General features: G+C 46.4%; 1 pseudogene; it reads left to right on the forward strand.

Moving 5' to 3' along the window:
- The first annotated feature begins 9,630 nt into the window (after nucleotides 1-9,630).
- LOC132528125 (large ribosomal subunit protein uL6-like) lies at nucleotides 9,631-10,217 on the forward strand (annotated as a pseudogene).
- The last annotated feature ends 2,621 nt before the right edge of the window (nucleotides 10,218-12,838 follow it).

Here is a 12,838-nt window from a genome sequence, read left to right on the forward strand (position 1 = left end):
TTTGGAAGGCCTTATTTGTTGTTTAATGTTCCTTAAAGGAACACTTGAGTTACATGAAAACTTTTAGCAACACACACCTCTAATTTATCTGGAAATTGACTCATGTTCTTGAAAGCCTCAGAGGCTGCCTTACAGTTGTGCTTCCAAAACGTGACGTTACGTGGGATAAGAAAAGAAATCATAGAAGAAAATATTTTGCTTTCTTCTCATTAATTTCTTTCAACAAACCTTTAATAGGCACCCACTATGTACCGGGAAGTTTGCTCGGTGCTAGGGAACAAGATGCAGGTTGTGCCCTCAAAGAGAATGTTCAATTCTTCACATGGGTGGGAGTGGAGGTGTTAGTAGGTGGTGATGACAGTAATGCTCTATTTCCCTGATAGCTACTCTCTCTCTTTATTATTTTTTATTTTATTATTATTATTATTTTTGGCCGTGCTCTGTGAGGCATGCAGAATTCACGCCCCCTGCAGTGGAAGGGTGAAGTCTTAACCACTGGACCGCCAGGGAAGTCCCTACTTTCTCTCTTTAGTAGCACGTGGTCTTAAGAGACGTTTAGGTCAAAGATCTATTTGATTTTAAGATCCAAGTAAGCTGATCCAGAAATATTCACTAAGGGAATTCCCTGGTGGTCCAGTGGTTAGGGCTCCACGTTTCACAGCCAAGGGCACAGGTTTGATCCCTGGTGGGGGAAGTAAGATCCCACAAGCCCCACAGCTGAAGAAAGAAAAAGAAAAAGAAAAGAAAGAAAGAAAGAGAGAAAGGAAAGAAAGGAAGAGAGAGAGAGAGAGAGAAAGAAAGAGAGAGAGAAAGAAAGAGAGAGAGAAAGAAAGAAAAAAGAAAGAAAAAAAGAAAAAAAGAAAGGAAGGAAGAAAGAAAGAAAGGAAGGAAGGAAGAAAGGAAGGAAGAAAAGAAAAAGAAATATTCACTGAATGGTGTCAGGGTTCTCTTTGCTTGCTCCGTATGTTCCTGTGATCAGGGCAAATTGGATGAGGTTGGCAGAGAAGCTGTTCAGTAAGAGAACTGCCAAACCAGCCCCTTTTCTTCCTGTGCTAACTTGGCTCGAGGGGGCCCACCGCAATGAGGGCACAGCATCCTTCCCCAGCTAATGAGAAAAGAGGTGCAGTCATTCCTTAAAAAACTGTCATTGCTATGGAAACGGTTTTCACCATTGCTGATGGTTGCAGCATCCTCCTACTGCATTCAAAGGACACGTTGCTACTTCTAATCAGAGCATCAGTACAATTCCACCTGGCAATGGTTTTCTTCTGTGATGTTTTTTCAAGAAAACTGCCTTGTTTTGACCACCCCTTCCCTGGAACAACAGTGCCCTGAGCCCAGGGGAAGGTGAAGGAGGAGCAACCCCCAGCCCAGAGGCAAGGAGAGGTGGTGTGGGTGATGTGTGATCTTGGCCATCCAAGAGTGTTTCCCCAGTGAAGAGAAACTTCAGAATCTCCCAAGGCCTCCTACCCTAATTCAGTGACCTCTTCCCATTCCTCATCCTCCCTCAAGGTGCTGCAGGGTTTGATACCTCGTCCTCTTACTTCTTCCTGCCACTCTTTCCTCTCTGGGAGGCTGTGACAGAGCTCAGACCCACTCTCCTCCTACCCCGCTGGCCGCTCCTCCTCTGTAATGTTCCAAAGATTCTGTCTTGCAACACTAAGCACAGGATTGAGAGAGTGTGGCTGACCTAGGAGGGCAAACCTACCCTCCCCCAGGGAGACACCCTGGAAGATCTTCTGTAGGGCAGACGTGTCCTCAGACTTTTAAAGTCTCTAAACCTGAGAAGATGGTGTTTTAATATTACCCCCACACACACACGCCATACATACACATGCACACAAATTCTATGTGTGCTGAAATTAAATCTTTCCAGACTTTCTGATTGTAAGACTCTGCCTATCTAGAATTCATCAAAGCAAGTCTTTCTTTTCCTTCCTCTGTTTTCTTGTTTTGTGCCCCTGCTTTGCCTGGGACTTCACCCAAGTTCTGCCTGCCTGTCAGGAAATCCCACCCTGTCTGGTCCATGCTTCCAGACAGTAACCCTGAGACAGCAGCAGACCATAGCTGCATGGAAACCCAGCTGCTCTTGTAAACTTGCTGATTGCCTTGGCAGAAAGTGGATATCAGGGCAAAGTCCGAGTCTGCTCAGAAATACCCAAGTGATCTGCAGATCACAGGACTTCTGATAAGACATGACGTATACCGGTGACATGTTTAAAAGTAACAACAGCAAAACACCAGAAAAGTTCACAGAGCTGACCTTAAGTTACTGTGGAGCGGAGAGTTTGCCAATTTTTCCCAAGCATGCTACTATTTGGGGTTTATTTTCTAAATTATACCCTGGCCTCATCTGTACACAGTTCTCTAATTCATGCACCTGTCATGTTACTTTGTAACTGCTCTGGCACCATTTCCTAGAGGAATTTAGCCACTCCCCTTCTCCCCGCCCCCGCTGGACTTCACACAATAGATACTCAATAAACAGCTGGCTACTCCGAGGGAGAGTGCGTGTGGAGCCAGAGTCACACCCACAGACACTCATTGCTGTAGACTGAGAATGTTTGTGTCCCTCTCAAATTCATATGTTGAAACCTAATCCCCAGTGTGATGGTAGTAGGAGGTGGGGCCTTTGGGATAATCAAGTCATTTGAGCAGAGCCCTCATGAAAGGAATTAGTGCCCTTATAAAAGAGGCCCCAAAGTGCTCTCTTGCCACTTCCACCGCATGAGGACACGGAGAGACCTGGTCTTTGAACCAGGAAGCTCTCACCAGACACCGAATCTGTCGGTGCCTGAGTCTTGGACTTCCAGCCTCCAGAACTGTGAGAAATAAATTTCTGTTGTTTATACGCCACCCAGTCTATGATAGTTTGTGATCGCAGCCCAAACGGGCTAAGACGGTCATGTGACCCAGCAACATGCTCATGTATACGGTAAACTTACAAGGACTCATGACACCTTGGAATTCCCCTTACTCCAAGTGTAAAGGAAATAATTATCTGAGTATTTATTTGCTGAATGCCCTTCCTGTCTAAATCCACGTTCCACAGAAAGGGCCCAAGCCTGCCTGGTTTCTGCTGTGTCCACACTGCCTAGGAGGCTCTCAGTGTTTGTGGAAAAAATATACAATACACAGATACGTGCTCACCAGCCACATGACACCCAGCACCTCCTTCATCTTCATGATCTCAATTCAACTTGGCCACAGCCCTGGCAACGGGCCAGGCTGGCAGTGGGGGGATTAAGGTTCTGCCGATTAAGAGACTTGACCAGGGTCCTACAGCCTGGAAGGGGAGAGAGTTGGGGCTTGAATCCACTTCTCTGGATTCTAAATTCTTTCTCCCACGCTGAGAGACCTCCCATAAGCACGCACACACACACACACACACACACAACCACACACACACTTAGAAGTGAGCAAATCTGCTATTTCACACTGACAGAGATAACCCACGTCCACACATGTGCCTGCCGTGACCTGTACCCGTGGAGTCAGACATTCACGTGTGCCCAGGTATTGAAATCTGTGTCCCAGAGGCAAAGATTGTAAACAATCTTTGCGGGGCTCACAGACTCTTGGCTGGAAGCCAGTCAATGGGCTGGAGGGTCAAGGGCTGACCCTGAGCTCACGTTTACTTTTCATCGACACAGGTGAGCCCATGGACACTTTGAACCCCAAGGGTGAGTGCCTGTTCACGCTCAAAGCCTTCCATCTGGGCTCCCGAGATGGTGTGCCTCCCATCCACAGGCCACACGCTCCTGGGAAGACACCTCCAACCTCCACTGGTAGGATTCGAGTGGGGGACAAGGTGGTCAACTCTTCCCTCAACACCAGACCCATCCTGCTCCCATGCCCAGCTCCCAGGTGTTAGATGGGAATAATTCAGGTGTTCCTTCTCCTTTGTGGGGTCCTTAGCAGGTTCCTAGAGTTGGAAGGGACCTAAGAAGTATCCAGCCCACCTCCTGTAGGGTAGGACTGCTTTGCAGACTCGCATGCCCTGTTGGAACCCTTCCTGCAATGGGAACTCACCACCCTTCAAGGCAAATCATTCCGCTGTCAGCCGGCAGGAATTAAGGACAGTCCTCCTTAGACTGAGCTGACTCGGCTGGCAGCAGGCCCTCACGGCCTGAGGAGAGGGCACCTCACCCCGAGTCCTCTCTGTTCCAGCCCATCACCCGATGACCTCAAATCACATTGCTTCTGCACCCATCCCCTGCCTGGGCACCCGTTTCTGGGAACTCCCCAGCTGGTCCTTGTCCACTTCAAAATGTGAGGCCAGGCTGGGACGGAGGGCTCCAGCCACGGGCTGACCACAGCAGGGCCCAGTGGGATTTTGTACAAAGCTTCAGATCACAGAGATATCTGAGCACCCACGTCGTGCCCCTTTGCGGGTCAGCTCTGCCTGAGCCGACCCACAGCTCAAGGTAAAGAGCTGGACTTGTACCATCTGCCCAATCCGATTGTCACCATCAAACACACGTCACCTGGTACCTGTTTTCCAAAATGTTGGGGATTTGCATCTTTTGAGGATCTTTCGAAACCCAAAAGATTGAACTCCCTAATGGTGGAACTTCAGGCCCCATGATACAGCAGTGGGGCAGACTTGCAGGGACAGTGGGGTCATCACACACAAAGCTGGAGAGCTCCAAAAACGACCGCGGCTCCCCTCCATCCAGCACATCTGTGCTCTCACCCCGTCTTGTCCTCTATGCAAGACCACAGACCATGCAATGTTATAATCCCCTCTCAAATCCCTGTCAGAGCAGCAGGCCACCAGAACTCTTTTCATAAGATCTCCCTGTCCTTGGGCTAGCTTCCAAGAAACTTAAAATGATAAAATCTTAATCCAGCCGTAGGTAATAACAGCGCCCCCATTTATGTGAGGTTTCCCTTTACTATGTGCCTTCACATAAAGCCTATAACTTGACCTCTACAACCTCCATTAGGGAAATGAGCAGGAGAGGTATGTAATGCTGTCCCTGTTCTACAGATGAGGAAACTGAGGCCCAGATAAGTGAAGTTCCCTGCTCAGGATTGCTAAGCTAGGACTTGAGTTCAGCACTTCTGTGTCCAAGGTAGTTCAGAGCTCTTTGCATGACACCTGGATGAGATCACATCATTGAATTTTCTATCTTTCTAGAGATGAAGAGACTGAAGCCTAGCAAGCTAGAAGCAGCACTGGGACTAGATTCAGGGTCTACCCTCCTTTCAGGACCCCAAGATACCTACCCACTACTCCAGCCTTCAAAGGGGAGACTATCATTCAACCAACCTCAGACCATAAAAGTCACTCCTGTCCCAGGGCAATTTTGGTCCGGACCTTCCAACCGGGGGGCTCTGCGTTGGGTACTCCCAGCAACATGTAGGCACCACTCCCTGTCTGCTGTAAGTTGTATCCAATGAGGGGTAGTAGTCCCAGCTCTCTGAGGGAGAATATGCTGCCTGCTTCCAGATTCAGAAGATGCTTTATCATATGTCCCAGGAGGTGAGCTCATGGGCAGCCAATCCAGGGGCCACCCACTACAGCCCCGTCATCCTATCCCAGGGCTGCTCTCTGCTCCTCCACAGATAAGAGGCTTATCTCAGCTACCCTGGAAAAAACAGTTTTGCTTGACAACTTCCTTATTACCCCCAAAGAGAAACCAACGCTCAGAAAACAAACTTAGGCCTGACTGGAGGAAGGCCAGTCCATGGAATAGAAAAGAAAAACTCTTATGGGAAACACGAGTCAGGGGAAAGGAGGAGGAGGAGGTAGTTTTAGCACCTGCAAACCTTCCTCGGTTCTCTCCAAAGAACTCTGAAGAGGGAATGATCTAGAAAGAAAGGTCATTGTATGTAATATATATTCCTTGACCTGGAGATAAAACTCAGGAGGAGGGGGCTTCCCTGGTGGCGCAGTGGTTGAGAGTCCGCCAGCTGATGCAGGGGACACGGGTTCGTGCCCCGGTCCGGGAAGATCCCACATGCCGCAGAGTGGCTGGGCCCGTGAGCTATGGCCGCTGAGCCCGCGCGTCCGGAGCCTGTGCTCCGCAACGGGAAAGGCCCCAACAGTGAGAGGGCCACGTACTGCAAAAAAAAAAAAAAAAAACTCAGAAGGAGGAGTTGATGAGGAGCATGTTTTCCAAATTCTGCTACCCCTGGTAGGGTTACCATGAGTCTTGACAGAACATTCTAAGAAGTCTTAAAAGTTCACATTTTCACTTTCTGTAGTGCCTGAATTTTTTTTAAAAGCGAATTTATCCATGTTTGTAATCAGAAAAGAAAAACTAGTTTTATTCAAACAAAAGTAAAAAGCTGTCATAAATTCTGTTTTGGTTAATTAAGCCAGGGAGGCATTGTAAAGTAAATACTGAAAGCACTGAGCTTTGGAGTCGCCCAGACTGGAACCATCTGTCAGCTGCGTGACCTCTGGCAGGGGACACAATGTCTCTGAATTAGTTTCTCCCTCGAAAACTGAGTGGCCACCTTAGAGGGTGACCGTAGGGTCAAATGTGATAATGCTCGTAAAGAAAAGAAGAAAATATATTGAGTGTCAAATACTAAGTCAAAGAAGAAAATATAGAGTGTCAAATACTAAGTCCTTTCTGAATATTGAGCCCCTAGTAAGTGCTTAATAAAGAGTCAATATTTTATTATTGGTAGCAGAGTTAATGCCTTATTCATTCTGTCAGCAAAGAGGTTTTGGATCCAGCTTTGTGCTGGGTACTGGCTCAACACTGAATTTAGAGAATTTATTAGCCCAAGAATCAGCCCATATTTCAAACAAGGGTTAAATTATAGCCCATATTTTTAATTTATTTAACAAAACTATTTTCTTCCCCATGTCCTCCAGGCCCTGTGTACATCATATATGCTCCTCCTTATTTGAAGGGGAGTAAGCCCCATTGGGCCCTCACGGAGTTCACAGTGTAACTGGGAAGAGAGACAGACAGGAAATAAATCGTAAAAGCAGGTGGAAGGGAATGGGAGTTATTGTTTCATGGGTACAAATTATCTGTTTGAGGAGATGAAAAAGTTCAAGAGGCAGATGGTGGAGATGGTTGTACAACAATGTGAATGTACTTAAATGCCACTGGGCTACAGACTTGAAAATGGTTAAGATGGTCAATTTTTTTTTTTTTTTTTTTTTTTTTTGCAGTACATGGGCCTCTCACTGTTGTGGCCTCTCCTGTTGCAGAGCACAGGCTCCGGACACGCAGGCTCAGCAGCCATGGCTCACGGGCCCAGCCGCTCCGCGGCATGTGGGATCTTCCCAGACCGGGGCACGAACCCGTGTCCCCTGCATCGGCAGGCGGACTCTCAACCACTGCACCAGCAGGGAAGCCCAAGATGGTCAATTTTATGTTATGTATATTTTACAATTTTTTTTTAAGGCAGATGGAAGCACAGGGGCAGAGAGCCATGAGGGGCATTATGCATGAACCTACCTTATGACCCGGTAATTCCCTCCGCAGGTAAATACAATCCCAGGTTCTCGCAGGAGGGAGAACCATCCTGGGGCCAAAATGGGCATTTGGCACCTTCCCTGATCAGGCAGAGTGGCAACCTGGCCCTGTCCTCAGTGCCCAGCAGGGACCAAGCCTTACGTGGGGATCTGTGCAGAGACACTGGCAGCTGCCCATGGCCAGGGTGGCTATGTGATGTGTGAGGCTCAGCAAGCAAGCAAAAGGCCCCTTGTTCAAAAAGTATTAAGAATTTCAAGACAAAGATGGCAGAGCATGAAACCAATCAAAGGTTCTTCTGAGTGTAGAACCTGTGCAACTGTACAGGTCACAGGGCCATGAAGGGGACTCTGATGGGGACAGTTCCCAACCACGTGCCATGAGGAAAGATGACAGAGGAAGAGAGAGAAGGAGACTGAGAGAATATTTTTTTGAAGTTTTTATTTAAGTATAACAAACAGAAAAGTGAATGAATCCTGACTATATGGCTTGATGAATTTTCACAAAGGGAGTAAAGTGTAACCAGCACCCAGATTAAGAAGCAGAACGTCACCAGTACCCTAGAAGCCCCCCTCCTGCTTCTCATAGGTCCCACTATCCTGACTTCTAACACCTTAGATTATTTTTGCTTGTTTGGGGGCTTTATGTAAGTGGGAATTAGATGGCATGTTTACTTTTATGTCTGGCCTTTTTCACCCTATTTCATGTTTGTGAGAGGCAGCCATGCTCCTGTGTGCAGCTGTAGCTGTAAATTCTCAGACTGGTGATACCAAATGTCAGAGAGGATGTGGGGCAACCTGATCTCTCATGTACTGCTGGTGGTGGGAGTGGACCATGGTACAGCTACTTTGGAAAACTGAGTAGTAACATCTAGTAAAGCTGACCCAGCACCTCTACTCTTAGATACGTGCCTAACAGAAATGCAGGCATGTGCTCCCCCAAAACAACATTTATAAGACTGCTTACATCAGCACTATTTGTAATAGCCAAAAACTCAAAAACTTGAAACTACTCAAATGCCCCAGAACAATAAGGTGAGTAAATAAATAAATGGTGGTATAGTCACAAAATGGATATTATTTCCCCCTGAGAGGCTGTATATTTGTTTGTTTAGAAAGATTATTTACCCTCTGGTGTGGCCTGAGTGTGCAACACAGAAGATAAACTTGCTCTTGAGTGAAAATGCAGAGGAGTGGGTTGAAGAGAGGGCCCCAGTCTCAGGAGCCATCGGTAGAGTAGTTCTAAGTGACATATTTAAGAGAAGAAGAATTTTCACAAGAGACACTCACACCTGTCTATGTTTGGAGTCTCAATTCCCAGAAATCTGCCCACAACCTGGCAAGAGACTTTGCGTCATGGAAATGGAGCACACGTGCCTTTGGTGACTCCCAGGAACAAAGAGCAAGCGTGTGAAGCACCCTCCTTCCCAGGGCCACACCCTCTGCCAGGAATCAACCAATGCAAGGTCCACCCCCCATCTGTGTTTGGACTCCAACCCTCCAAGTTTCCTGGGGCGATGTCTCCTTCCTTCTCCTTGGTGAGACATACCTGAAAGACTGTGACCTCACTCTTTCCCAAGCCAGGTAAGGACCAAGGACCAAAGTCCCCCAGCCAGAAGGTAGTCTCAGAATAGTCTTTTGGGGGAACTCCCTGGCAGTCCAGTGGGTAGGACTCAGTACTTTCACTGCCAAGGGCCCCAGGGTTCAATCCCTCGTCAGGGAGCTAAGATCCCATAAGCCGTGTGGCGTGGCCAAAAAAAAGTCTTTTGGTTCCTGTGCAAAATAACTGTATTTAGGTCTTGTGCCTAAACTACTCAATGAATCTCAGTCTGCATTCACACTCGCCTATCTCAATAACTTCTTCTGTCTCCCCAGTGGCTCCCAGAATCTCCCCTCCCTCAGTTGTTTCTGGGTCCCCACTGCAAGTGGGTGACTCAGGCGACTGTGACGATGGCCTGGCTTTGACATTTGCACTGCAGCCCCAGCTCCTTAGCCCCAGTGGGCATACTAAGAAATAGTAGGGACAACAACAGCCATTTGTGAAATGTTTACCACATGTCAGGCCCTTTACATGCATTATTTATTTTTACCCCATAAGAGTGTTTATAAAGTAGATAGTGTTGTTTTACAGATCTGGAAAGTGATGATCAAAATGATAAAATAGCTTTTTGCTGTATCTACTGTGAGAATGAAGACCATTCTCAGCAATCAGACTGTCGACATTCCAGAAAATGTCAACATTACTCTGAAGGGATGCACAGTTATTGTGAAGGGCCCCAGAGGTACCCTGCAGAGGGACTTCAATCACATCAATGTAGAACTTAGTCTCCTTGGAAAGAAAAAGAGGCTCCGGTTGACAAATGGTGGGGGATTAGAAAGGAACTGGTGACTGTTTGCACTATCTGTAGCCATGTACAGAGCATGATCAAGGGTGTTACACTGGGCTTCCGTTGCAAGATGAGGTCTGTGTACGCTTACTTCCCCATCAACGTTATTATTCAGGAGAATGCTTCTCTTGTTGAAATCCGGAATTTTTTGGGTGAAAAATATATCCGCAGGGTTCGGATGAGGCCAGGCGTTTCTTGTTCAGTATCTCAAGCCCAGAAAGATGCGTTGATTCTTGAAGGAAACAACACTGAACTTGTGTCAGACTTGGCTGCTTTGATTCAGCAAGCCATAACAGTTAAAAACAAGGATATCAGAAAATTTGGGGATGGTATTTATGTTTCTGAAAAAGAAACAGTTCAGCAGGCTGAAGAATAAGATCTGAGTGATCCAGCTACACAAACTGCAAGAGGCCAGACTCATTTGTGATATTTTAAAAATGAATAAAAGCTCTTTTGATTTGGGAAACAAACAAACAAACAAAACAAAACAAAATGATAAACTAAGATGCTTAAGGGACAATGCTAAATGGCCGATTAAAAAAACCTGTTAGTCAATCTCCAAAACATGTCATTAACCATGGGACCCCATTGTTCTGCACCTCAGTTTTCACAGCTGTACAATGGGAATGTCAACGAAAAAATTAACCAGTCTAGGGAAGAAATGGAAATTTTTATTTGAGCCAAATTGAGGATTATAACCCGGGAACAGCCACTCAGAAAGCTCTGGGGACTGTTCTGCCCATTAGAGGTCAAAGCACAGTTATATAAGGTTTTGAGACAGAGGGCTGTACATTAAGTGACATATTATTGACAGGTGACACAAAGCGAGTAGTGGGTCATGGGTCATGGTGGCCCCTTACAAGATTAAGAAGGAATGTTAGAGTTTAAGGAGTGGAGAAAGTTGCTCCTTATGGTTGAGCAGGTATTTCTGCTAGTGGGGAGGTTTGGTCGATGCATAATGCAGACATGTAATGCACAGCAGAGAGGAGAGAGGCAGCCAAAGGACAGAGAAAATTATTTATGTTTAAATTTTCCTTGATTTGCCTTAGAATATGAAATTTTATTTCATCAGCAATAAATGATACTGACCATTCAGAATCACTGGGAAATTTTGGGGAGGCGATCCACATGAGCACTTAGCCTGGGGCACAGAGTTGGCACTTGGGTACAGGCAGGGTTAGGTCTAGAGGAGCCCACAGTGGGGTCTCACCTGAGGGACTGGGGTCCACAACTCTCTCATGGAACTTGCTCCAAGCCTAACAGTGTGAGTGAAGCCAGCTGGAATAATTCCCTGCACTCCTCTTTCCTATGTCCTAAGGTAGACATTGCCCCTCCTCCTATCTCCCCCTCCCATCGCTCTGGCCAGGCTCTCCCACTCCCTGTATCAAAAAAGAAAGCACTTGGTCAATAATGGCTTACACTAGGGTTTCTCACCGTGGCTCTATTGACATTTTGGATAATTATTTGTTGTGTAGACTGTCCTATGCATTGTGGAATGTTTAGCACCATCCCTGGCCTTTACTCACTAGATGCCAGAAGTAACCCCCTTCCCATGGTGAAAACCAAAAATGTCTCCAGACATTGCCAAAGGTCCCCTGGCTGTCATCACCTCCAGCTGAGAACTTCTGGCTTACACAATAATAACATGCAATTATCTAATTCAACCAGGAGTCCCTGAAGGTAGGTGTAATTCCAGGTTTGGTGCAGCAGCTCGATGAAGCCAACAGGGACCAGCTTTATGCTGGTGCTCATCACCTCATGATCACAAGGTGGCTGCCACAGAACCCACTGTGCCATCATCACAATTCTATTCAAAGGCAGAGTGGTGGTATCTTTTGTGGCTTCACCTTTAATCTGAAGTTTTCCCAGACACTTCTCAGCAGATCTCTCTTACGTTTTATTGGCCCAAACCGGTTATATGCCCACCCTTAGCTGCACAGGAGGCTGGGAAAATGACTAGGTGGCCAGAGAGAAGGGGGGGTTGGAAATGCGGTGGGCTCTCCATGATACGGCAATATGGGCAGTCCTCGCACCTGCGGAAATTGTTTTTTTGTCTGCTCTCCTCAATAAACTGTGAGCACCTTTAGGACGGAGCCCTCCTCAGGTTTTCCTCTGCGTCCTCAGGACTTAGCCCAGTGCTCAGCACTACAAAGGTGCTCAATCAATTCTTATTGAAAGAATGAATGAATGAATGAATGAGTGAATCAATCAATCAGTGATAACACTTCCTTCCTTCCTCGCTTCCATCACTAAGAGGCCTATATATCAGTTATTTATTCATATGCAAACTAAACTTGGTTTAACTAGAAATAAGCCTATCATGCAAATGATAATGCAAACATCTCCCTGTTCCTCCAGCAACAAGGTCTGATCCCTCTGGCCATTGGACTTGCTGTTCTCTTACCCAGAACATTCTTCCTGCCACCTCCCCTCATCCATCTTCACATGGCCAGCTCCCTCTCACTCTGTAGGTCTCTGCTTGGACAGAAACACCTGTGAGAAGCTTTCCCTGAACTCCCCAGTTTGGCTTAGAGGCCTCTACTCTATCCTCCTGGACCTCCCCTTGCATCCCATCCTAGCACTTGTCACCCTGGGTTGTGACTGTCTCTCTAGCAGGACAGTAAACACCCATGGGGACCAGGACAGCACGTCCTTCACTAGTAGGTTCGCCATAAACTTTTGTTGATTGAATCATTTATACCAGGGGCTGGCAAAAGTCTTATGTAAAGGAACAGATGGTAAATAATTTCAGATTTGTGGGCCATATTATCTCTGTTGCCACTATTCAACTCTGTGGCTGGAGCAAGAAAGTAGCCATAGGTAACATGAAAACAAATAAGCCTAGCTGTGTTCCAATAAAATTTTATTTATGGGCACTGAATTTGAATTTCATATTAGTTTCACGTCATGAAATATTATTTTTAAAATTTTATTTTATTTAGTTATTTATTTTTATGTAGCACATTCTTATTAGTTATCTATTTTATGCATATTAGTGTATACATGT

This window comes from Lagenorhynchus albirostris, chromosome 10 (assembly GCF_949774975.1).
Source record: "Lagenorhynchus albirostris chromosome 10, mLagAlb1.1, whole genome shotgun sequence".
Lineage (NCBI taxonomy): Eukaryota > Metazoa > Chordata > Mammalia > Artiodactyla > Delphinidae > Lagenorhynchus > Lagenorhynchus albirostris.